Raw genomic sequence first — 24,501 nt, 5'->3', positions numbered from 1 at the left:
TGCTGACAAACTACGGGGCATCAGTAATCGTCCGTAGTGTTTTAGATTGTAGACGTTGAACAAGTCCGACATTTGATTTACTACAACATCCCCACAGTTGAATTCCATACGTCCATACAGGTTTAATTATGGTCTTATAAATTAAAAGCTTATTATCTAATGATAATTTTGATCTTCGACCAATAAGCCAATTTAATTTAGAAAGTGTAATTTTTTTTAACTTCCCGTAGGGTAAGTTATAGTAATCGCAAAAAAATCGAAAATGAAAATTTTTATATATCTTTACGTTTCAGAGGTTTCTGAACATTTTGGCATACCTTAGAAAAAATGGATGTATGTGTGTGTGTGTGTGTGTGTGTGTGTGTGTATGTGTGTGTGTATGTATGTATGTATGTACGTGTGTGTATGTATGTGCGGATACAAATTTTCGTCGACGATTTCGGGAACATGGGTCAACCGATTTGAATAATTCAAAAAACATTCGATTCGTATTGATAAGGAGACGTGCTGATTAGTTTTTGGCGAAGGCAGGTCTAGCCGTTCCGAAGATACGGGGCAAAAAGTGCCGAAAACGGTAACTCAGTTTTGAGAGAACGGAGCGTCCGATTTGAATAATTCAAAAAACATTTCACTTGTATTGACAAGATGAAGAATCGATAAAATTTTCATAAAGTTGGGTCTAGCGGTTTCGAGATATGGAGGAAATAAAAAAATGAGCCATTTGGCGGTCAAAATGATTATTAGACATATGCACTCAAATTATCAGATATTTTATAGAGATTTTAACAATAAGTATAATTTTGGTTTACATTCCTATGGGTTCCCGTACCAATGTTTACGCGTTAGACGTCGACGCGAGCGCTTACGCGGTTTGATATTTCGTCTTTTATATGCAGTTAAAGCAGTACGATTGATTTGAAAAGAAAGTTCAGATCTTCCACAATATGTCAAAATAAAAAAAAAAAAATTTTCAAAAAAAAAACAAAAAAAAAAATTAAAAAAAAATTTTTTTTAAAAAAAAAAATTTTTTCAAAAAATAGTAATTTTTTGTCCAATTTAATAGTTTCTCAAAATCTTATTTTTTCAAAGTAATTTTTTTTTTCAAAAAATGTTAATCGTTTTAAAAAAATAATAATTTTTGGTAGCGGGAAGTTCCAGCAATTTGCCTCAAGGCACGATCCTTAATTGCCTTAAGACAGAATTCCACTTACAGCTAGTTTGTTTTTATTTTGGCTACGATGTGCGGCTTCCTTTGATTGGTATTTGTTTTTCATTTATGTACACAGCTTGACAAGTTGACTTATTAAGTGTGAAGGTAATATGAGTTGACTTCGTATCATTAATTTTGATGCGCCATTTTTTTGTCCAGGTTTCTATTTCATTGAGATGATTTTGTAGGATATTAGAAGCAAGAGTAGGATTTTCATTGCTAGCCAAAATCGCAATATCATCAGCAAAAGTAGCAGTGGTAGAGCTCGCCATGGTTGGAAAATCACTAGTATATGTAAGGTACAGGAAAGGGCCCAAAACGCTTCCTAGCGGAACACCTGATTTAATGGGAAAAAGTGATGATGATTCACAATTATTTCTAACTTTATACCATCTGTTAGTTAGGTACGATTCTAAAATTTTATGAAAGCAAGGCGGCAGCAACCATTTAATTTTTGCTAAAAGTCCTTCATGCCATACTTTATCGAAGGCCTGGCTTACATCGAGAAACACTGCTGAGCAGTATTGTTTGGATTCGAAAGTTTTATGAATTAAATTCACGATTTTGTGGCACTGTTGGATCGTAGAGTGCTGCTTGCGAAATCCAAATTGATGATCAGGTAGTATGTTAGATTCGGTTACTATATCTTCAAGCAGTAGTTTTTCAAAAATCTTCGACAGAATGGGTAGAAGGCTAATTGGTCTGTAGGACGTAACCATACTTGAATCTTTTCCATTTTTGGGTATCATTTTAATAACGGATATTTTAAAAGACTTAGGCCAGTACTCCAATCTCAGCATTGAGTTAAATATGTATGTTATGAAGATATACGCTTTAATTGGTAATTCTTTTACATTTTTGATGAAATATTATCAATCCCAGGTGATTTTCTACTATTCAGTTTAGCAATTACTGAAACAATCTTCTTCAGAGAGTAAAATCTTTTCTTGAAGTTGACAGAAGTATGTGGTGTGCGAGGCTGTTGGTGCAAGTTATATGTATTAGATTCAGCTGCATACGGTTGAAAAACTGAACTAAGATACTCAGCAAAAAGTTCTGCTTTTTCCTTGTCACCTCTTGCTCAGCAACAGGCTGTATCATTTCGTATAGGTGGATTTCTGATGCACGGCTTGTTTCTAGACTTAATGGGACGCCAAATAGAATTGTCAAAGCGATTGAGGTTAGACACATAGTTGGCGAAACTAGTATCATTTAATTCTTTAAGCCTAGTTTTGAGCTTATTGTTCAGATTATTAAAAATATTTCTGTCTTGGGGTGTGTGACTGTTTTGCCATTTTCGCCTGGCTTTCCTTTTATTGGCTATTAACCTTTTAATCTCCATTTTGCAATATCAGGTGTTGCAAAACTAGATGATTCAAGAATAACTTTATTAAGTAATTCGGTTGCAGATTCAATTTTTGTCTCAGTCTTCAACCTTGTTTGAAGATATATATTGTTTTCAACTCTAGTACGAAATATTTCCCAGTTTGTCTTGTTGTTGCAAAATCTTGGGTTGCGAGAAAAATTCAAATACGTTGAACTGATACTGGCTATTATTGACGAGTGGTCGGAAGAAAGATCATAACTAGAATATACTTCTGCGTAAGATGGGTTTATAACATTAGTTATAAAAAAATCCAATAAATCAGGCTGCTTTCTGGGATCGCTGGGCCAATACGTTGGAGAACCAGTGGACAAGCACAAATAATTGTGTTGCTGAATAACATTAAACATTTGTAGATCCCCAATGAGTATGTTTGCTATTAAAATCCCCTCCTACTAAGAATTTGGATCCTAAGGACTCGAAAAATTCATAAAATTGATCACTGGTTATTGAATGACGTGGAGGACAATAAACAGCAGAGATGGTAAGGTCGTATGATAGAAGTTTTACGGTTACTGAAGTTGCTTGTAAAAATTCCTTGGAGTATTTTTCTAACTCGTAGTGCACGATGTTTGATTTTATTATAATTGCTGTACCTCCATGTGCAGTACCATCTGGATGTTGAGTATGGTAGAGGTTATAGTGAGGAATATATAGATTTGAATATTGAGTGAAATGGGTTTCACTCACTAAAAGGATATCAATTTTATTTTTTAATAAAAACAGCTTCATCTCGTTCTTGTGTTGGGTCAAACTGTTTGAGTTCCATAAGCATATTCTAATGAATTTAGCCAATATTTATATTTATTGATGATGGTCGATAGCATATTTAATACCATCGAGTTTTGTTGCATTAGTTGATTGAACATAGCTTTGAATTCATTTAAAAATTGAACTAAAGTAGATTCTTGAGAAACAGGTGAGTTGTTTAAATTCGATTGTTGATCTTTCATAGCCTGGGCATATGACAAATGATTAGTGGTGGCGATTCTGTACGTTTTATTGTTAGCAGAATTTATATTTCTATTATTCGTTTGTTGATTATTATTTACTGGAGAAGTATTGTTTGCAGAATTTTTGACTTTACTTACTTTTTGATAATATGGGCATCCTTTATAATTTGCAGGATGTGGGCCAAAGCAGTTGGCACAAACTGTTGCAGTCTCAGCTGGCTTAGTGCATTTAGATGTTATGTGATTATCTTCACATTTGACACAGACATAAAACCGGTTACAATAAGCTTTTGTATGCCCGTACAATTGACATCTACTGCATTGTACGATGGTTGACCTTTGGGGTGGCTCAAAATGTATTATTTGATTTAATATTTTTGTTAAATTAAAAATTGTGGAGTTATAAGTGTTTGGTTCCAAGTCGATATAAAACATATTGAGCGGATTTTTCGTTCTGAAATGCAAAACATTAGTAATATTACGTACTTTATGTCCTTGCTTTTCAATTTCACGTTTAATGTCTTCTTTGTCTGTGGAGAAATGTATGTACTTCAATACTACTCTGTATGATCTTTCAGATTTAATCTGATAAGTATGAAACACAATCTTTCTGTTCCGCAAAAAAGCTACGAATGTTCTATAGTCTTCCGCCGAAGACACATTAATTTTAATTATGTTATTAGCCAGTATTTTTGTTGAGTATTTATTTTTATCAATTACGTTGTTAAAAACATCAACCATTTCTCTAAAATTATTCACTCCATAAATAAATACGGGCGGTGGTAGCAATGCTTTATTAATAATGGAAGGCTGAGGGCTGGAGTTAGAGGCTTCATTTTCTAGTGCGCTGAATCTATTGTTTAATTTTAATGAATTTTTACTTACATTTATCACACGTTTTCGTTTTACACCTGTCACAACTTGCCAGGGATTTAAATTTGAATCCGAATCCATTGAAGAATCCATCGAAGAGGTCGAAGGTGCTGACTGAATATTATTTGTTTGGGATATCTGTGGTTGATTTTGTAATTGAAGCGCTGCGTATTCCGCATTTGTCATCGAAGGTGCTGACTGAATGTTATTTATTTGGGATATCTGTGGTTGATTTTGTAATTGAAGCGCTGCGTATTCCGCATTTGTCATCGAAGGTGCTGACTGAATATTATTTGTTTGGGATATCTGTGGTTGATTTTGTAATTGAAGCGCTGCGTATTCCGCATTTGTCATCGAAGGTGCAGACTGAATATTATTTATTTGGGATATCTGTGGTTGATTATGTTGTAGGTGATGCACTGCGTATTCCGCATTTGTCATCGAATCGTCATTTAATATATTGTTCGACTCGACAGCACGAATGTTTGACAAATTTTCCATATTAAGCCCCTAAGGGGCACAGTTAGGTTTATTCAAGTTTAAACTATTAGAAAAAAAAACTATTCACGATATAATTATAAAAAAAAATTAAACACTAAATTTGAAAAAAAAATGTACTAGAACAATTATTAAACCATGATGAAATAATCGTTTATCACTTGAATATAAATGATTCACTATGCGTCACTATTACGCAATACACTGCAATGCAGATAAGGTGTTTACTCGACGAGCGTTGTCGACGACAATATTTTGAGGAAAATCTCGTGTGAAAATCTCAAGAATCAAGGCTCCTTTAGGACAGAACAGAAAAAAATCAAATCCAAGGCTCCGGCGAGATTCGAACACACTATATCCTGTTTACCAGACAGGCGCTTGAACCAACTAAGCCACGGCGCCGTTGCTTTGACAAACAGATTTACTCAAGTTAACGACAATAATTTTGAGGAAAATCTCTTGTGAAAATCTCAAGAATCAAGGCTCCTTAAGAACAAAAAAAATCAAATCCAAGGCTCCGGCGAGATTCGAACTCACGATCTCCTGTTTACTAGACAGGCGCTTTAACCAACTAAGCTACGGCGCCGTTGTTTTCAAAAACAGATTTACTCAAGTTAACGACAATATTTTGAAGAAAATCTCTTGTGAAAACCTCAAGAATCAAGGCTCCTTTAGAACAGAAAAAAATCAAATCCAGGGCTCCGGCGAGATTCGAACTCACGATCTCCTGTTTACTACACAGGCGCTTTAACCAACTAAGCCACGGCGCCGTTGTTTTCACAAACAGATATACTCAAGTTAACGACAAAATTTTGAGGAAAATCTCTTGTGAAAATCCTAAGAATCAAGGTTCCGGTAGGACAGAATAGAAAAGATCGAATCCAAGGCTCCGGCAAAATTCGAACTCATGATCTCCTGTTTACTAGACAGGCGCTTTAACCAACTAAGTCAAGGCGCCGTTGTTTTGACAAACAGATTTACTCAAGTTAACGACAATATTTTGAAGAAAATCTCTTGTGAAAACCTCAAGAATCAAGGCTCCTTTAGAACAGGAAAAAAATCAAACCCAAGGCTCCGGCAAGATTCGAACTCACGATCTTCTGTTTACTAGACAGGCGCCTCAACCTCCTAACCTCAACCAACTAAGCCAAGCCACGGCTCCGTTGTTTTCACAAACAGATTTACTCAAGTTAACGACAATAATTGTAAGCGCCCGGCGCAATGTTTATTAAAAAAGACAATTAAAAATCACTACGCACAGACACTTTATTACCGCGAAGGACCAGATATAATTTATCATTAGAATGGCTATATCAGACCTTTAAAAATATGTAAGTTAAATAAGTTAGTTAGTTATTAATAGTATTTATTTGTTTGATGTTCACGGTTCAAGTTATGCGTACAGAATGGATAATTTCTTATAACTATCTTAGTACCTAGAGTAGGGTAGGAAACTATTTTATTACAGATTAGAGGGAGTTCAGTATATAAATAGAGGAAAATGGATAAATAAGATTTGTGAGGCTCGAACATGATGAAAATTTCTTGTAAAAATCTCAAGAATCAAGGCTCCTTTAGAACAGAAAAAAATTAAATCCAAGGCTCCAGCAAGATTAGAACTCACGATCTTCTGTTTACTAGACAGGCGCCTCAACCAACTAAGCCACGGCGCCGTTGTTGCCACGAACAGATTTAATCTAGTCAACGACAATATTTTGAGGAAAATCTTGTGAAAATCTCAAGAATCAAGGCTCCTTTAGAATAGAAAAAATCAAATCCAAGGCCCCGGCGAGATTCGAACGCACGATCTCCTGTTTACTAGACAGGCGCTTTAACCAACTAAGCCACGGCGCTGTTGTTTTCACAAACAGATTTACTAAGTTAACGACAATATTTTGAAGAAAATCTCTTGTAAAAATGTCAAGAATCAAGGCTCCATTAGAATAGAAAAAAATCTAATCCTAGGCTCCGGCGAGATTCGAACTCACGATCTCCTGTTTACTAGACAGGCGCTTTAACCAACTAAGCCAAGGCACCGTTGTTTTGACAAACTGATTTACTCAAGTTAACGACAATATTTTGAGGAAAATCTCTTGTGAAAATCTCAAGAATCAAGGCTCCTTTAGGACAGAACAGAAAAAAATCAAACCCAAGGCTCCGGCGAGATTCGAACTCACGATCTCCTGTTTACTAGACAGGCGCTTTAACCAACTAAGCCACGGCGCCGTTGTTTTCACAAACAGATTTACTCAAGTTAACAACAATATTTTGAAGAAAATCTCTTGTGAAAACCTCAAGAATCAAGGCTCCTTTAGAACAGAAAAAAATCAAATCCAGGGCTCCGGCGAGATTCAAACGCACGATCTCCTGTGTACTAGACAGGCGCTTTAACCAACTAAGCCACGGCGCCGTTGTTTTCACAAACAGATTTACTCAAGTTAACGACAAAATTTTGAGGAAAATCTCTTGTGAAAATCCCAAGAATCAAGGTTCCGTTAGGACAGAATAGAAAAGATCGAATCCAAGGCTCCGGCGAGATTCGAACTCATGATCTCCTGTTTACTAGACAGGCGCTATAACCAACTAAGTCAAGGCGCCGTTGTTTTGACAAACAGATTTACTCAAGTTAACGACAATATTTTGAGGAAAATCTCGTGTGAAAATCTCAAGAATCAAGGCTCCTTTAGGACAGAACAGAAAAAAATCAAATCCTAGGCTCCGGCGAGATTCGAACTCACGATCTCCTGTTTACCAGACCGGCGCTTTAACCAACTAAGCCACGGCGCCGTTGCTTTGACAAACAGATTTACTCAAGTTAACGACAATAATTTTGAGGAAAATCTCTTGTGAAAATCTCAAGAATCAAGGCTCCTTAAGAACAAAAAAAATCAAATCCAAGGCTCCGGCGAGATTCGAACTCACGATCTCCTGTTTACTAGACAGGCGCTTTAACCAACTAAGACGGACAAACAGATTTACTCAAGTTAAAGACAATAATTTTGAGGAAAATCTCTTGTAAAAGTCTCAAGAATCAAGGCTCCTTTAGAACAGAAAAAAAACCAAATCCAAGGCCCCGGCGAGATTCGAACGCACGATCTCCTGTTTACTAGACAGGCGGTTTAACCAACTAAGCCACGGCGCTGTTGTTTTAACAAACAGATTTACTCAAGTTAACGACAATATTTTGAAGAAAATCTCTTGTGAAAATCTCAAGAATCAAGGCTCCTTTAAACAGAAATAAATCAAATCCAAGGCTACGGCGAGATTCGAACTCACGATCTCCTGTTTACTAGACAGGCGCTTTAACCAACTAAGCCACGGCGCTGTTGTCTTCACAAACAGATTTACTCAAGTTAACGACAATATTTTGAAGAAAATCTCTTGTGAAAACCTCAAGAATCAAGGCTCCATTAGAATAGAAAAAAATCTAATCCAAGGCTCCGGCGAGATTCGAACTCACGATCTCCTGTTTACTAGACAGGCGCTTTAACCAACTAAGCCACGGCGCCGTTGTTTTCAAATACAGATTTACTCAAGTTAACGACAATATTTTGAGGAAAATCTCTTGTGAAAATCTCAAGAATCAAGGCTCCTTTAGGACAGAACAGAAAAAAATCAAATCCAAGGCTCCGGCGAGATTCGAACTCACGATCTCCTGTTTACTAGACAGGCGCTTTAACCAACTAAGCCACGGCGCCGTTGTTTTCAAAAACAGATTTACTCAAGTTAACGACAATATTTTGAGGAAAATCTCTTGTGAAAATCTCAAGAATCAAGGCTCCTTTAGGACAGAACAGAAAAAAATCAAATCCAAGGCTCCGGCGAGATTCAAACTCACGATCTCCTGTTTACCAGACCGGCGCTTTAACCAACTAAGCCACGGCGCCGTTGCTTTGACAAACAGATTTATTCAAGTTAACGACAATAATTTTGAGGAAAATCTATTGTGAAAATCTCAAAAATCAAGGCTCCTTAAGAACAAAAAAAATCAAATCCAAGGCTCCGGCGAGATTCGAACTCACAATCTCCTGTTTACTAGACAGGCGCTTTAACCAACTAAGCCACGGCGCCGTTGGTTTACGGACAAACAGATTTACTCAAGTTAACGACAATAATTTTGAGAAAAATCTCTTGTAAAAATCTCAAGAATCAAGGCTCCTTTAGAACAGAAAAAAACCAAATCCAAGGCCCCGGCGACATTCGAACGCACGATCTCCTGTTTACTAGACAGGCGCTTTAACCAACTAAGCCACGGCGCTGTTGTTTTAACAAACAGATTTACTCAAGTTAACGACAATATTTTGAAGAAAATCTCTTGTGAAAATCTCAAGAATCAAGGCTCCTTTAGAACAGAAATAAATCAAATCCAAGGCTACGGCGAGATTCGAACTCACGATCTCCTGTTTACTAGACAGGCGCTTTAACCAACTAAGCCACGGCGCTGTTGTCTTCACAAACAGATTTACTCAAGTTAACGGCAATATTTTGAAGAAAATCTTTTGTGAAAATCTCAAGAATCAAGGCTCCTTTAGAACAGAAAAAAATCAAATCCAAGGCTCCGGCAAGATTCGAACTCACGATCTTCTGTTTACTAGACAGGCGCCTCAACCTCCTAACCTCAACCAACTAAGCCAAGCCACGGCGCCGTTGTTTTCACAAACAGATTTACTCAAGTTAACGACAATAATTGTAAGCGCCCGGCGCAATGTTTATTAAAAAAGACAATTGAAAATCACTACGCACAGACACTTTATTACCTCGAAGGACCAGATATAATTTATCATTAGAATGGCTATATCAGACCTTTAAAAATATGTAAGTTAAATAAGTTAGTTAGTTATTAATAGTATTTATTTGTTTGATGTTCACGGTTCAAGTTATGCGTACAGAATGGATAATTTCTTATAACTATCTTAGTACCTACAGTAGGGTAGGAAATTATTTTATAACAGATTAGAGGGAGTTCAGTATATAAATAGAGGAAAATGGATAAATAAGATTTGTGAGGCTCGAACATGCCGGCCCGTTTTGAAAAAACAATGGGAAATTAATTTACATGATTTTTCAACATTGCTTCATGTAGTTATGGTGTTATAGTAAAGTTACAATAAAAATGTATAATAATTAGTTATAATAATATGTAAAAATTAATAACATTAATAACATTAATTAGTTATAATAATATGTAAAAATGATTGATTTTATTATCACTTAAAATCTAGTAATGATTAAAGTCTTGTGATAACACAGTTTATGAATTCACTATTGTTTATTATGTCTATTGGTGACACTCACAGGTTTCGTGTTTAAGTTAAGTTGTTAAGTCTCAAGATAACATAGTTTATGCATTGATTTGTATGATATGGTATATATCACTGTTAGTTGTTAGTACACAAAGTTTTGTTGTTGCACAATTCACCACACTATTGTTTGTTTTATTGGTCACAACACGCACAGTACCTTCCTTCCCCTGGACAATTTGCTGGAACGCGTCTCAAGTGCCAGTTCAAGGGTTGAAAGATTCCAATTAGATAAAATAATTGCGTATGCAATTTTGATCTTGCCGCATGCTTCCAAAAGGTTGATCCATCCCTGCAGTCGTGGATCCGGAATAGTCCCTTGACAGGTATTTTAAGCAATAGTGGGTTAGGTATAAAGGTTAAAGAATTTCCAATTGGAAAGTGAATTGTAAAGAATTAGTTATTAGGATTGGAATCAAAGGAGATTCAGGTTTAAAATTTTGTCAATCTGCGTTAAAATGTTTAAGTAAAATTGTTCATAAAAATGTTCCCGATATCTCATTTTAACAGATGAATAGATAGTGAATCGATAGTTTCGAAATGAAGGGTCTTTGATATGATATAATTTATTAAAAGTTTAATTGCTAAATTATTTGTTGCCCTTGTGTTAATTGGTTTATGTTGTAGTATCATATGAAATCGTTTTAAGTCTGATGCTGCGTCAACAAAATTTGAACAGCTTTCTGAATATATTTTGTAAATTTTGCAACTTTGCGCAATGAACCATTTTTGTGTAGCCACAAAGTATTTTGCAGTCAAATAAAAAGTCTGTTCAATATGAAGAGCTTTAGTGATACAACAATCAATCAAGATAATAAAGGTATTGTTTGAAACAAGTTCAATAGCTTCACAATCCATTTTTGTTATTAGTATTTTAAAATTTAAACAGTCGTTTGTATCGAAAGATTTTCGTAACCGTAATGGAAATCGTAAGTTTAGATTAACTGCAGTATTAGAAGCCAAAATGTTTATATTACAATTTGTTTCTATTTCGTCTACTCTATCAGTTACCAAGGCTTTCCGCTTGTATGATAGAGGTTTTATAAGAAATAAAGTAACCGTATAGTTATTCAAATAAAATTTTTTATCAAATGTAAAGTTTAATGCGCGTTTTTCTTTCTGTATAAGAATTGGTAAAAGTTCAAGTCGTTGAAGTGGTATATTTTTTAAAGCCATTGCTTTAGATTTCGATGTAGTTAAATATATTTTAGTATTAGAATTTTTCCCGGTAGAGCATAAATAGGTAAAAGTTCTGTATACCCATTTTATCGTGTTGCAAAATCCGTCTAGTAATTGCTGAGTTATTAATAATTTATAACGTAATGGAGCTGTAGCTTCCGAAATAAGTATTTTAGTAATTGTTTTATTTATAGCCTTATTAGCTAAAACTATATTATTGAATCTAAAACTATCGAGTATATTACAAAATATATCTAAAGTTTTAGCAGTTAGTTTGTCAAATTAAAGATAAGGGTTTTCTAAGAGTTTAAAATGATTAGTTTTGAAATCATATAGATTTAATTTGTCGTTCACTAAAAGTTTTGTTAAATTTTGTTTAGTTGTTAGTAGTGAAAGTATTTTATTTGCCTCGGTTATCATGTAATATTCTTTAGATAATTTATCGTTTGATCGTAAGTAGTATTCAAAAAATTTAAATTTCTTTAACATAATATGTTTATTATGTTCCAGATTTTTATTGTTGGCAAAATGAATTTTTATACCGAATCGCCAGGTAATTCTTGTAGTATTAGGTGTGAGATTTTGTTTTTCGGTTAGTACCTGGTTTTCCAGGTTTGAGGTAGAATTATAAAGTGTAAAAGATTCGGGATGCGTGTTCCCGTTCAAGCCGAATTGAGTAATATGCAAATCAGGTTTTTTGTTACTTAATTTTATGTTTTTATTATAAAAGGTGTCGTTGTCGATTACAAAGTTTGCTTTATTATTTTTCTTAAATGTAGAATCTGATAATTTTTCAAATTGTGGAATGTTTAAAATGTTTGCGTTAAAAGAATTTGTCTGAATGTTATACGTAGTTTTAATATTTTCGTTTCGTGTTTCTGGTAATTCCGCCGCGAAGGAACAGTTTTTGTCGAGTACAGGTAAAGATTCAGTTATGCTCCCTGCCTCGAGTTTAGGGTAATTAAAATTTTGGAAATGATTGATATTTTGATCAAACTCAGGTAATTTGATCGCAATTGGAGGTTGTTTTATATTGTTTGATGATTTGATTGTTTGATCACTAAAGCTGCTAGTAGAACCAGATTTAGTAGATGCTTTATTAAGTTGTTTACGTAATTTTGATAAACATCTAGTATGATCGTCATCGAAATCAAGTAGTTCTGTTTCTAATAATTTCTTTTTCGTCGTCTAAAAAGGTAGTTATTTCGACAAGTGTATTTTGGAACGTGTCTATCATAAGTTTCACTTTTTCCAAAATACTGTTTATCTGTAATACATTTAGTTCGCTACATGGAATTTTTGACATTTTGTTACAAGTTTGTTCAAATTCTGCTAGACGAGCTTTTATAAATGTTAGTTCGTTTTGTAAAGATTGTAATGATTTTAATGAATCCATTTTAATGTAGATTCACACAAAATTCTAGAGATGGTTAGGTATAGATATAGGTTGAAGATATAAAGATTTAGGATGAGTTTAGGATAAGTTAGAAAGGATTGCTTTGACTAACCTTGTTTGATGTGGTGATTCTGTAGCTTGACCGCTTTGTAGATTTTCTTGATGAATGCAGTAATTATGCTGTTGATAATAACGTGCACTGATGAGTTTTCGTGGCTCCAGTAGATTACGCTTTGTTGGAAAACACTGTGCACTTTGTAGGTTAGGTTAGTGGCTCCAGTGGATTACGCTGTTGGAAATTACTGTGCACTTTGTAGGTTAGATTTAGTAGCTCCAGTGGATAACGCTGTTGTAAATCACTGTGCACTTTGTAAGTTAGGTTAAGTGGCTCCAGAAGATTACGCTGTGTCGGAAATCACTGTGCACTTTTTTTGTTAATAATAGTTAATTGTAACTAGTTTTTCACTGGAGGTCGAATCTGGCTCGAATTGGACCAAAAAATGTAAGCGCCCGGCGCAATGTTTATCAAAAAAGTCAATTAAAAAATCACTACACACGGACACTTTATCCGGCTCGAAGGACCAAAAAATGTAAGCGCCCGGCGCAATGTTTATTAAAAAAGACAATTAAAAATCACTACGCACATACACTTTATTACCTCGAAGGACCAAATATAATTTATCATTAGAATGGCTATATCAGACCCTTAAAAATATGTAAGTTAAATAAGTTAGTTAGTTATTAATAGTATTTATTTGTTTGATGTTCACGGTTCAAGTTATGCGTACAGAATGGATAATTTCTTATAACTATCTTAGTACCTAGAGTAGGGTAGGAAATTATTTTATTACAGATTAGAGGGAGTTCAGTATATAAATAGAGGAAAATAGATAAATAAAATTTGTGAGGCTCGAACATGATGAAAATTTCTTGTAAAAATCTCAAGAATCAAGGCTCTTTTAGAGCAGAAAAAAATTAAATCCAAGGCTCCGGCAAGATTCGAACTCACGATCTTCTGTTTACTAGACAGGCGCCTCAACCAACTAAGCCACGGCGCCGTTGTTTCCACGAACAGATTTACTCTAGTCAACGACAATATTTTGAGGAAAATCTTGTGAAAATCTCAAGAATCAAGGCTCCTTTAGAATAGAAAAAATCAAATCCAAGGCCCCGGCGAGATTCGAACGCACGATCTCCTGTTTACTAGACAGGCGCTTTAACCAACTAAGCCACGGCGCTGTTGTTTTCACACACAGATTTACTCAAGTTAACGACAATATTTTGAAGAAAATCTCTTGTGAAAATCTCAAGAATCAAGGCTCCATTAGAATAGAAAAAAATCTAATCCTAGGCTCCGGCGAGATTCGAACTCACGATCTCCTGTTTACTAGACAGGCGCTTTAACCAACTAACCCACGGCGCCGTTGTTTTCACGAACAGATATACTCAAGTTAACGACAATATTTTGAAGTAAATCTCTTGTGAAAATCTCAAGAATCAAGGCTCCATTAGAATAGAAAAAAATCTAATCCCAGGCTCCGGCGAGATTCGAACTCACGATCTCCTGTTTACTAGACAGGCGCTTTAACCAACTAAGCCACGGCGCCGTTGTTTTCACGAACAGATATACTCAAGTTAACGACAATATTTTGAGGAAAATCTCTTGTGAAAATCTCAAGAATCAAGGCTCCTTTAGGACAGAACAGAAAAAAATCAAACCCAAGGCTCCGGCGAGATTCGAACTCACGATCTCCTGTTTACTAGACAGGCGCTTTAACCAACTAAGCCAAGGCACCGTTGTTTTGACAAACTGATTTACTCAAGTTAACGACAATATTTTGAGGAAAATCTCTTGTGAAAATCTCAAGAATCAAGGCTCCTTTAGGACAGAACAGAAAAAAATCAAATCCAAGGCTCCGGCGAGATTCGAACTCACGATCTCCTGTTTACTAGACAGGCGCTTTAACCAACTAAGCCACGGCGCCGTTGTTTTCACAAACAGATTTACTCAAGTTAACAACAATATTTTGAAGAAAATCTCTTGTGAAAACCTAAAGAATCAAGGCTCCTTTAGAACAGAAAAAAATCAAATCCAGGGCTCCGGCGAGATTCGAACGCACGATCTCCTGTGTACTAGACAGGCGCTTTAACCAACTAAGCCACGGCGCCGTTGTTTTCACAAACAGATTTACTCAAGTTAACGACAAAATTTTGAGGAAAATCTCTTGTGAAAATCCCAAGAATCAAGGTTCCGTTAGGACAGAATAGAAAAGATCGAATCCAAGGCTCCGGCGAGATTCGAACTCATGATCTCCTGTTTACTAGACAGGCGCTATAACCAACTAAGTCAAGGCGCCGTTGTTTTGACAAACAGATTTACTCAAGTTAACGACAATAATTTTGAGGAAAATCTCTTGTGAAAATCTCAAGAATCAAGGCTCCTTAAGAACAAAAAAAATCAAATCCAAGGCTCCGGCGAGATTCGAACTCACGATCTCCTGTTTACTAGACAGGCGCTTTAACCAACTAAGCCACGGCGCCGTTGGTTCACGGACAAACAGATTTACTCAAGTTAACGACAATAATTTTGAGAAAAATCTCTTGTAAAAGTCTCAAGAATCAAGGATCCTTTAGAACAGAAAAAAAACAAATCCAAGGCCCCGGCGAGATTCGAACGCACGATCTCCTGTTTACTAGACAGGCGCTTTAACCAACTAAGCGACGGCGCTGTTGTTTTAACAAACAGATTTACTTAAGTTAACGACAATATTTTGAAGAAAATCTCTTGTGAAAATCTCAAGAATCAAGGCTCCTTTAGAACAGAAATAAAACAAATCCAAGGCTACGGCGAGATTCGAACTCACGATCTCCTGTTTACTAGACAGGCGCTTTAACCAACTAAGCCACGGCGCTGTTGTCTTCACAAACAGATTTACTCAAGTTAACGACAATATTTTGAAGAAAATCTCTTGTGAAAACCTCAAGAATCAAGGCTTCATTAGAATAGAAAAAAATCTAATCCAAGGCTCCGGCGAGATTCGAACTCACGATCTCCTGTTTACTAGACAGGCGCTTTAACCAACTAAGCCACGGCGCCGTTGTTTTCAAAAACAGATTTACTCAAGTTAACGACAATATTTTGAGGAAAATCTCTTGTGAAAATCTCAAGAATCAAGGCTCCTTTAGGACAGAACAGAAAAAAAATCAAATCCAAGGCTCCGGCGAGATTCGAACTCACGATCTATTGTTTACCAGACCGGCGCTTTAACCAACTAAGCCACGGCGCCGTTGCTTTGACAAACAGATTTACTCAAGTTAACGACAATAATTTTGAGGAAAATCTCTTGTGAAAATCTCAAGAATCAAGGCTCCTTAAGAACAAAAAAAATCAAATCCAAGGCTCCGGCGAGATTCGAACTCACGATCTCCTGTTTACTACACAGGCGCTTTAACCAACTAAGCCACGGCGCCGTTGGTTTACGGACAAACAGATTTACTCAAGTTAACGACAATAATTTTGAGGAAAATCTCTTGTAAAAATCTGAAGAATCAAGGCTCCTTTAGAACAGAAAAAAAACCAAATCCAAGGCCCCGGCGAGATTCGAACGCACGATCTCCTGTTTACTAGACAGGCGCTTTAACCAACTAAGCCACGGCGCTGTTGTTTTAACAAACAGATTTACTCAAGTTGACGACAATATTTTGAAGAAAATCTCTTGTGAAAATCTCAAGAATCAAGGCTCCTTTAGAACAGAAATAAATCAAATCCAAGGCTACGGCGAGATTCGAACTAACGATCTCCTGTTTACTAGACAGGCGCTTTAACCAACTAAGCCACGGCGCTGTTGTCTTCACAAACAGATTTACTCAAGTTAACGACAAAATTTTGAGGAAAATCTCTTGTGAAAATCCCAAGAATCAAGGTTCCGTTAGGACAGAATAGAAAAAATCGAATCCAAGGCTCCGGCGAGATTCGAACTCATGATCTCCTGTTTACTACACAGGCGCTTTAACCAATTAAGCCAAGGCGCCGTTGTTTTGACAAACAGATTTGCTCAAGTTAACGACAATATTTTGAAGAAAATCTCTTGTAAAAACCTCAAGAATCAAGGCTCCTTTAGAACAGAAAAAAATCAAATCCAAGGCTCCGGCGAGATTCGAACTCACGATCTCCTGTTTACTAGACAGGCGCTTTAACCAACTAAGGCACGGCGCCGTTGTTTTCACAAACAGATATACTCAAGTTAACGACAAAATTTTGAGGAAAATCTCTTGTGAAAATCCCAAGAATCAAGGTTCCGTTAGGACAGAATAGAAAAAATCGAATCCAAGGCTCCGGCGAGATTCAAACTCATGATCTCCTGTTCACTAGACAGGCGCTTTAACCAACTAAGCCAAGGCGCCGTTGTTTTGACAAACAGATTTACTCAAGTTAACGACAATATTTGAGGAAAATCTCGTGCGAAAATCTCAAGAATCAAGGCTCCTTTAGGACAGAACAGAAAATATCAAATACAAGGCTCCGGCGAGATTCAAACTCATGATCTCCTGTTCACTAGACAGGCGCTTTAACCAACTAAGCCAAGGCGCCGTTGTTTTGACAAACAGATTTACTCAAGTTAACGACAATATTTGAGGAAAATCTCGTGCGAAAATCTCAAGAATCAAGGCTCCTTTAGGACAGAACAGAAAAAAATCAAATCCAAGGCTCCGGCGAGATTCGAACTCACGATCTCCTGTTTACTAGACAGGCGCTTTAACCAACTAAGCCACGGCGCCGTTGTTTTGACAAACAGATTTACTCAAGTTAACGACAATATTTTGAGGAAAATCTCTTGTGAAAATCTCAAGAATCAAGGCTCCTTTAGGACAGAACAGAAAAAAATCAAATCCAAGGGTCCGGCGAGATTCGAACTCACGATCTCCTGTTTACTAGACAGGCGCTTTAACCAACTAAGCCAAGCCGATATTTTGAAGAAAATCTCTTGTGAAAACCTCAAGAATCAAGGCTCCTTTAGAACAGAAAAAAATCAAATCCAAGGCTCCGGCGAGATTCGACCTCACGATTTCCTGTTTACTAGCCAGGCGCTTTAACCAACTAAGGCACGGCGCCGTTATTTTCACAAACAGATATACTCAAGTTAACGACAAAATTTTGAGGAAAATCTCTTGTGAAAATCCCAAGGATCAAGGTTCCGTTAGGACAGAATAGAAAAAATCGAATCCAAGACTCCGGCGAGATTCGAACTCATGATCTCCTGTTTACTAGACAGGCGCTTTAACCAACTAAGCCAAGGCGCCGTTGTTTTGACAAACAGATTTACTCAAGTTAACGACAATATTTTGAGGAAAATCTCAAGAATCAAGGCTCCTTTAGGACAGAACAGAAAAAAATCAAATCCAAGGCTCCGGCGCGATCCGAACTCACAATCTCCTGTTTTCTAGACAGGCGCTTTAACCAACTAAGCCACGGCGCCGTTGTTTTCACAAACATAACACAAGTTAACTACAACTCTTGTGAAAATCTCAAGAATCAAGGCTCCTTTAGACAGACAAAAATCAATCCAAGACTCCGGCGAGATTCGAACTCAGGATTTCCTGTTTACTAGACAGGCGCTTTAACCAACTAAGCCACGGCGCCGTTGTTTTTACAAACAGATTTACTCAAGCTAACGACAATATCTTGAGGAAAATCTCTTGTGAAAATCTCAAGAATCAAGGCTCTTTTAGAACAGACAAAAATCAAATCCAAGGCTCCGGCGAGATTCGAACTCACGATCTCCTGTTTACTAGACAGGCGCTTTAACCAACTAAGCCACGGCGCCGTTGTTTTCACAAACAGATATACTCAAGTTAACGACAAAATTTTGAGGAAAATCTCTTGCGAAAATCCCAAGAATCAAGGTTCCGTTAGGACAGAATAGAAAAAAATCGAATCCAAGGCCCCGGCGAGATTCGAACTCGTGATCTCCTGTTTACTAGACAGGCGCTTTAACCAACTAAGCCATGGCGCCCTTGCTTCGACAAACAGATTTACTCAAGTTAAGGACAATCATTTTGAGGAAAATCTCTTGTGAAAATATCAAGAATCAAGGCTTCTTAAGAACTAAAAAAATCAAATCCTCTTTACTAGACAGGCGCTTTAACCAACTAAGCCACGGCGCTATTGTTTTCACAAACAGATTTACTCAAGTTAACGACAATATTTTGAAGAAAATCTCTTGTGAAAATCTCAAGAATCAAGGCTTCATTAGAATAAAAAAATATATAATCCAAGGCTCCGGCGAGATTCGAACTCACGATCTCCTGTTTACTAGACAGGCGCTTTAACCAACTAAGCCACGGCGCGGTTGTTTTCACAAACAGATATACTCAAGTTAACGACAATATTTTGAGGAAAATCTCTTGTGAAAATCTCAAGAATTAAGGCTCCTTTAGGACAGAACAGAAAAAAATCAAACCCAAGGCTCCGGCGAGATTCGAACTCACGATCTCCTGTTTACTAGACAGGCGATTTAACCAACTAAGCCAATGCGCCGTTGTTTTGACAAACAGATTTACTCAAGTTAACGACAATATTTTGAGGAAAATCTCTTGTGAAAATCTCAAGAATCAAGGCTCCTTTAGGACAGAACAGAAAAAAATCAAATCCAAGGCTCCTGCGAGATTCGAACTCACGATCTCCTGTTTACTAGACAGGCGCTTTAACCAGCTAAGCCACGGCGCCGTTGTTTTCACAAACAGATTTACTCAAGTTAACGACAATATTTTGAGAAAAATCTCTTGTGAAAATCTCACGAATCAAGGCTTCTTTAGAACAGACAAACATCAAATCCAAGGCTCCGGCGAGATTCGAACTCACGATCTCCTGTTTACTAGACAGCCGCTTTAACCAACTAAGCCACGGCGCCGTTGTTTTGACAAACAGATTTGCTCAAGTTAACGACGATATTTTGAAGAAAATCTCTTGTGAAAACCTCAAGTATCAAGGCTCCTTTAGAACAGAAAAAAATCAAATCCAAGGCTCCGGCGAGATTCGACCTCACGATTTCCTGTTTACTAGCCATGCGCTTTAACCAACTAAGGCACGGCGCCGTTATTTTCACAAACAGATATACTCAAGTTAACTACAAAATTTTGAAGAAAATCTCTTGTGCAAATCCCAAGGATCAAGGTTCCGTTAGGACAGAATAGAAAAAATCGAATCCAAGGCTCCGGCGAGATTCGAACTCATGATCTCCTGTTTACTAGACAGGCGCTTTAACCAACTAAGCCAAGGCGCCGTTGTTTTGACAAACAGATTTACTCAAGTTAACGACAATATTTTGAGGAAAATCTCGTGCGAAAATCTCAAGAATCAAGGCTCCTTTAGGACAGAACAGAAAAAAATCAAATCCAAGGCTCCGGCGAGATCCGAACTCACGATCTCCTGTTTTCTAGACAGGCGCTTTAACCAACTAGCCACGGCGCCGTTGTTTTCACAAACATTAACACAAGTTAACGACAATCTCTTGTGAAAATCTCAAGAATCAAGGCTCCTTTAGAACAGACAAAAATCAAATCCAAGGCTCCGGCGAGATTCGAACTCACGATTTCCTGTTTACTAGACAGGCGCTTTAACCAACTAAGCCACGGCGCCGTTGTTTTCACAAACAGATATACTCAAGTTAACGACAAAATTTTGAGGAAAATCTCTGTGAAAATCCCAAGAATCAAGGTTCGTTAGGACAGAATAGAAAAAAATCGAATCCAAGGCCCGGCGAGATTCGAACTCATGATCTCCTGTTTACTAGACAGGCGCTTTAACCAACTAAGCCACGGCGCCCTTGCTTCGACAAACAGATTTACTCAAGTTAAGGACAATCATTTTGAGGAAAATCTCTTGTGAAAATCTCAAGAATCAAGGCTCCTTAAGAACTAAAAAAAATCAAATCCTCTACTAGAAAATGGCGCTTTAACCAACTAAGCCACGGCGCTTGTTTTCACAAACAGATTTACTCAAGTTAACGACAATATTTTGAAGAAAATCTCTTGTGAAAATCTCAAGAATCAAGGCTTCATTAGAATAAAAAAAATATAAATCAAGGCTCCGGCGAGATTCGAACTCACGATCTCCTGTTTACTAGACAGGCGCTTTAACCAACTAAGCAACGGCGCGTTGTTTCACAAACAGATATACTCAAGTTAACGACATATTTTGAGGAAAATCTCTTGTGAAAATCTCAAAAATTAAGGCTCCTTTAGGACAGAAGAGAAAAAAATCAAACCAAGGCTCCGGCGAGATTCGAACTCACGATCTCCTGTTTACTAGACAGGCGATTTAACCAACTAAGCCAAGGCGCCGTTGTTTTGACAAACAGATTTACTCAAGTTAACGACAATATTTTGAGGAAAATCTCTTGTGAAAATCTCAAGAATCAAGGCTCCTTTAGGACAGAACAGAAAAAATCAAATCCAAGGCTCCTGCGAGATTCGAACTCACGATCTCCTGTTTACTAGACAGGCGCTTTAACCAACTAAGCCACGGCGCCGTTGTTTCACAAACAGATTTACTCAAGTTAACGACAATATTTTGAGAAAAATCTCTTGTGAAAATCTCACGAATCAAGGCTTCTTTAGAACAGACAAAAATCAAATCCAAGGCTCCGGCGAGATTCGAACTCACGATCTCCTGTTTACTAGACAGCCGCTTTAACCAACTAAGCCACGGCGCCGTTGTTTTGACAAACAGATTTACTCAAGTTAACGACAATATTTTGAAGAAAATCTCTTGTGAAAATCTCAAGAATCAAGGCTCTTTAGAACAGAAAAAAAATCAAATTTAGGCTCCGGCGAGATTCGAACTCACGATATCGTTTACTAGACAGCCGCTTCAAACCAACTAAGCCAAGGCGCCGTTGTTTTGACAAACAGATTACTCAAGTTAACGACAATATTTTGAAGAAAATCTCTTGTGAAAATCTCAAGAATCAAGGCTCCTTTAGAATAAAAAAATCAAATCCAAGGCCCGGCGAGATTCGAACTCACGATCTCTGTTTACTAGACAGGCGCTTTAACCAACTAAGCACGGCGCCGTTGTTTCACACAACAGATTTACTCAAGTTAACGACAATATTTTGAGAAAAATCTCTTGTGAAAATCTCAAGAATCAAGGCTCCATTAGAATAGAAAAAAATCTAATCCTAGGCTCCGGCGAGATTCGAACTCACGATCTCCTGTTTACTAGACAGGCGCTTTAACCAACTAACCCCACGGCGCCGTTTGTTTTACGAACAGATATACTCAAGTTAACGACATTATTTGAAGTAAATCTCTTGTGAAAATCTCAAGAATCAAGGCTCCTTTAGAACAGAAAAAAATCTAATCCCAGGCTCCGGCGAGATTCGAACTCACGATCTCCTGTTTACTAGACAGGCGCTTTAACCAACTAAGCCACGGCGCCGTTGTTTTCACGAACAGATATACTCAAGTTAACGACAATATTTTGAGGAAAATCTCTTGTGAAAATCTCAAGAATCAGGCCCTTTAGGACGACATAAAAAATCAAATCCAGGCTCCGGCGAGATTCGAACTCACGATCTCCTGTTTACTAGACAGGCGCTTAACCAACTAAGCCAAGGCGCCGTTGTTTGGACAAACAGATTTACTCAAGTTAACGACAATATTTGAAGGAAAATCTCTTGTGAAAATCTCAAGAATCAAGGCTCCTTTAGGAAGAACAAAAAAATCAAATCCAAGGCTCCGGCGAGATTCGAACCACGATCTCCGTTTACTAGACAGGCGCTTTAACCAACTAGCCACGGCGCCGTTGTTTCACAAACAGATTTACTCAAGTTTAACAACAATATTTTGAGAAAATCTCTTGTGAAAACCAAGAATCAAGGCTCCTTTAGAACAGAAAAAAATCAATCCAGGGCTCCGGCGAGATTCGAACTCACGATCTCCTGTTACTAGACAGGCGCTTTAACCAACTAAGCCACGGCGCCGTTGTTTTCACAAACAGATTTACTCAAGTTAACGACAAAATTTTGAGGAAAATCTCTTGTGAAAATCCCAAGAATCAAGGTTCCGTTAGGACAGAATAGAAAAAATCGAATCCAAGGCTCCGGCGAGATTCGAACTCATGATCTCCTGTTTACTAGACAGGCGCTAAACCAACTAAGTCAAGGCGCGTTGTTTTGACAAACAGATTTACTCAAGTTAACGACAATATTTTGAGGAAAAATCTGTGTGAAAATCTCAAGAATCAAGGCTCCTTTAGGACAGAAACAGAAAAAAATCAACAAGGCTCCGGCGAGATTCGAACTCACGATCTCCTGTTTAACAGACAGGCGCTTTAACAACTAAGCCACGGCGCCGTTGCTTTGACAAACAGATTTACTCAAGTTAACGACAATAATTTTGAGGAAAATCTCTTGTGAAAATCTCAAGATCAAGGCTCCTTAAGAACAAAAAATCAAATCCAAGGCTCCGGCGAGATTCGAACTCACGATCTCTGTTTACTAGACAGGCGCTTTAACCAACTAAGCCACGGCGCCGTGTGTTTCGACAAAACAGATTTACTCAAGTTAACGACAATAATTTGAGAAAAATCTCTTGTAAAAGTCTCAAGAATCAAGCTCCTTAGAACAGAAAAAAAACCAAATCCAGGCCCCGGCGAGATTCGAACTCACGATCTCCTGTTTACTAGACAGGCGCTTTAACCAACTAAGCCACGCGCTGTTGTTTTCACAAACAGATTTACTCAAGTTAACGACAATATTTTGAAGAAAATCTTTTGTGAAAATCTCAAGAATCAAGGCTCCTTTAGAACAGAAATAAATCAAATCCAAGGCTCCGGCGAGATTCGAACTCACGATCTCCTGTTTACTAGACAGGCGCTTTAACCAACTAAGCCACGGCGCTGTTGTTTCACAAACAGATTTACTCAAGTTAACGACAATATTTTGAAGAAAATCTCTTGTGAAAACCTCAAGAATCAAGGCTCCATTAGAATAGAAAAAAATCTAATCCAAGGCTCCGGCGAGATTCGAACTCACGATCTATTGTTTACCAGACCGGCGCTTCAACCAACTAAGCCACGGCGCCGTTGCTTTGACAAACAGATTTACTCAAGTTAACGACAATAATTTTGAGGAAAATCTCTTGTGAAAATCTCAAGAATCAAGGCTCCTTAAGAACAAAAAAAATCAAATCCAAGGCTCCGGCGAGATTCGAACTCACGATCTCCTGTTTACTACACAGGCGCTTTAACCAACTAAGCCACGGCGCCGTTGGTTTTCGGACAAACAGATTTACTCAGTTAACGACAATATTTTGAGGAAAATCTCTTGTGAAAATCTCAAGAATCAAGGCTCCTTTAGAACAGAAAAAAAAACAAAATCCAAGGCCCGGCGAGATTCGAACGCACGATCTCCTGTTTACTAGACAGGCGCTTTAACCAACTAAGCCACGGCGCCGTTGTTTTAACAAACAGATTTACTCAAGTTGACGACAATATTTTGAAGAAAATCTCTTGTGAAAATCTCAAGAATCAAGGCTCCTTAGACAGAAATAAATCAAATCCAAGGCTCCGGCGAGATTCGAACTCACGATCTCCTGTTTACTAGACAGGCGCTTTAACCAACTAAGCCACGGCGCTGTTGTCTTCACAAACAGATATTTACTCAAGTTAACGACAAAATTTTGAGGAAAATCTCTTGTGAAAA

At 37.3% G+C, this 24,501-nt stretch overlaps 21 non-coding genes across 21 annotated transcripts; all 21 read right to left on the bottom strand.

Annotated features, from left to right (window-relative positions):
* Positions 1 to 5,430: 5,430 nt before the first annotated feature.
* Trnat-agu lies at positions 5,431 to 5,504 on the bottom strand. Its single transcript has one exon. It is a non-coding gene; the product is annotated as a tRNA-Thr (tRNA).
* Positions 5,505 to 7,070: 1,566 nt separating this feature from the next.
* Trnat-agu lies at positions 7,071 to 7,144 on the bottom strand. The gene has a single exon. It is a non-coding gene; the product is annotated as a tRNA-Thr (tRNA).
* A 487-nt stretch (positions 7,145 to 7,631) lies between these two features.
* Positions 7,632 to 7,705, bottom strand: Trnat-ggu. Its single transcript has one exon. It is a non-coding gene; the product is annotated as a tRNA-Thr (tRNA).
* A 648-nt stretch (positions 7,706 to 8,353) lies between these two features.
* Trnat-agu lies at positions 8,354 to 8,427 on the bottom strand. The gene has a single exon. It is a non-coding gene; the product is annotated as a tRNA-Thr (tRNA).
* Positions 8,428 to 8,542: 115 nt separating this feature from the next.
* Positions 8,543 to 8,616, bottom strand: Trnat-agu. Its single transcript has one exon. It is a non-coding gene; the product is annotated as a tRNA-Thr (tRNA).
* A 115-nt stretch (positions 8,617 to 8,731) lies between these two features.
* Positions 8,732 to 8,805, bottom strand: Trnat-ggu. Its single transcript has one exon. It is a non-coding gene; the product is annotated as a tRNA-Thr (tRNA).
* A 110-nt stretch (positions 8,806 to 8,915) lies between these two features.
* Trnat-agu lies at positions 8,916 to 8,989 on the bottom strand. The gene has a single exon. It is a non-coding gene; the product is annotated as a tRNA-Thr (tRNA).
* Positions 8,990 to 14,326: 5,337 nt separating this feature from the next.
* Positions 14,327 to 14,400, bottom strand: Trnat-agu. The gene has a single exon. It is a non-coding gene; the product is annotated as a tRNA-Thr (tRNA).
* A 304-nt stretch (positions 14,401 to 14,704) lies between these two features.
* On the bottom strand, positions 14,705 to 14,778 carry Trnat-agu. The gene has a single exon. It is a non-coding gene; the product is annotated as a tRNA-Thr (tRNA).
* Positions 14,779 to 14,888: 110 nt separating this feature from the next.
* On the bottom strand, positions 14,889 to 14,962 carry Trnat-agu. The gene has a single exon. It is a non-coding gene; the product is annotated as a tRNA-Thr (tRNA).
* A 298-nt stretch (positions 14,963 to 15,260) lies between these two features.
* Positions 15,261 to 15,334, bottom strand: Trnat-agu. The gene has a single exon. It is a non-coding gene; the product is annotated as a tRNA-Thr (tRNA).
* A 482-nt stretch (positions 15,335 to 15,816) lies between these two features.
* Trnat-agu lies at positions 15,817 to 15,890 on the bottom strand. The gene has a single exon. It is a non-coding gene; the product is annotated as a tRNA-Thr (tRNA).
* A 116-nt stretch (positions 15,891 to 16,006) lies between these two features.
* Positions 16,007 to 16,080, bottom strand: Trnat-ggu. Its single transcript has one exon. It is a non-coding gene; the product is annotated as a tRNA-Thr (tRNA).
* Positions 16,081 to 17,498: 1,418 nt separating this feature from the next.
* On the bottom strand, positions 17,499 to 17,572 carry Trnat-agu. Its single transcript has one exon. It is a non-coding gene; the product is annotated as a tRNA-Thr (tRNA).
* Positions 17,573 to 18,196: 624 nt separating this feature from the next.
* Trnas-aga lies at positions 18,197 to 18,270 on the bottom strand. The gene has a single exon. It is a non-coding gene; the product is annotated as a tRNA-Ser (tRNA).
* Positions 18,271 to 18,544: 274 nt separating this feature from the next.
* On the bottom strand, positions 18,545 to 18,618 carry Trnat-agu. Its single transcript has one exon. It is a non-coding gene; the product is annotated as a tRNA-Thr (tRNA).
* A 1,012-nt stretch (positions 18,619 to 19,630) lies between these two features.
* On the bottom strand, positions 19,631 to 19,704 carry Trnat-agu. Its single transcript has one exon. It is a non-coding gene; the product is annotated as a tRNA-Thr (tRNA).
* A 654-nt stretch (positions 19,705 to 20,358) lies between these two features.
* Positions 20,359 to 20,432, bottom strand: Trnat-agu. The gene has a single exon. It is a non-coding gene; the product is annotated as a tRNA-Thr (tRNA).
* An 818-nt stretch (positions 20,433 to 21,250) lies between these two features.
* Positions 21,251 to 21,324, bottom strand: Trnat-agu. The gene has a single exon. It is a non-coding gene; the product is annotated as a tRNA-Thr (tRNA).
* A 109-nt stretch (positions 21,325 to 21,433) lies between these two features.
* On the bottom strand, positions 21,434 to 21,507 carry Trnat-agu. Its single transcript has one exon. It is a non-coding gene; the product is annotated as a tRNA-Thr (tRNA).
* A 654-nt stretch (positions 21,508 to 22,161) lies between these two features.
* Positions 22,162 to 22,235, bottom strand: Trnat-agu. The gene has a single exon. It is a non-coding gene; the product is annotated as a tRNA-Thr (tRNA).
* Positions 22,236 to 24,501: the final 2,266 nt, after the last annotated feature.

The sequence above is a fragment of the Ctenocephalides felis genome, unplaced genomic scaffold (assembly GCF_003426905.1).
Source record: "Ctenocephalides felis isolate EL2017-DRISC unplaced genomic scaffold, ASM342690v1 CF-g0.4_SCAFFOLD_03573, whole genome shotgun sequence".
NCBI classification, from domain to species: Eukaryota; Metazoa; Arthropoda; class Insecta; order Siphonaptera; family Pulicidae; genus Ctenocephalides; species Ctenocephalides felis.
This window is presented reverse-complemented; position numbering and strand designations above follow the sequence as displayed.